Here is a 1097-nt window from a genome sequence, read left to right on the forward strand (position 1 = left end):
GGCCCCAGCACCTTTCGGTTTCGGTTCCCGGCGCGGCCCGGCCAGGGAGGTCAGGTTTCGTTTCAGAAACGCCGGACGAGCTGCGCCCCTGACCGCGTCACTGCAAAGCATCGCCAGTGTTTCCTCGCTTCCATTAAATTATGCTTTTCAGTCGTGGCGGCTTCAGCTAGCGGTCCTAGAGCCATGAAGCCCGCGTTGCTTAAGAATATTGTTAATACAGGTTGCATACACAGTGCAGAAAATACTAATTCCTATTTCTGTCCCTTTACTCACCACAATCTATTCTTCTACCAGCCTGCTTTCTTCAAGTAGGGATTTCCATACAAAAATAAACTGAGATACACTTTACTCAACTTTTTAGCATTTCAAGCAAATCCTTTAGCAGGAACAGTACTGGACCCCTATCAGTTCAAAATAGCAAAGCCTCAATTCATGAGGGAACCTGGGAACCCAAGTACCGTTGAAACAACGTTTAGGAAACCAGAATTTATGTACCAGATTGTCTTGGTGGGAAGTGAAAAGCCCAGCTCCTCTTTAGATCAGATACCTATGCAGGACACAGCACAGAAAACTGCTGGGGTTACAGATGTAAGCAGTCTCCTTCTGGATCCAGGCAGGGTTTTGATAACCCCCTGCACTGGGCAGCTGGCTCGTAACACTTGTCATGTAAGCAGAGCAGAGGTCTTTTCCACATCCTGCGTTTCCTTTGAGACCTGTGCAAAGATTCCAGAAACTCAGGAGAACGGTATCTACTATACTTACAGTATAGTAACATGCCTGCAGTGCTCCTGCTTATCAGACTTGTTTTGTTTAGCTAGCCGAGATAAGCCCCTGCTCCCAGCACACTGTCTTTTTCTTTGGTAGGTAACAATCTGTGAAATAATTGGAACTCTTTATTTTCTTTCCTCAGATTAAATTTAGCCCAATGCTTCAACAGATTTTAATAGAACTTTTAACGAGGTCCTGAAGACAGACCTTTAGATTCAATTTTCCATCCCTTTAGATGGCGCATTTTGGTTCAGAAAAGCATAGTTTAGGTCTGCTATTCATCTGACTAAAAGGCAGTTCAGACACATTACTTTCCTGAGGAAGCTGGT

The sequence above is a fragment of the Egretta garzetta genome, unplaced genomic scaffold (assembly GCF_000687185.1).
Source record: "Egretta garzetta isolate BGI_Z169 unplaced genomic scaffold, ASM68718v1 scaffold593, whole genome shotgun sequence".
NCBI lineage: Eukaryota > Metazoa > Chordata > Aves > Pelecaniformes > Ardeidae > Egretta > Egretta garzetta.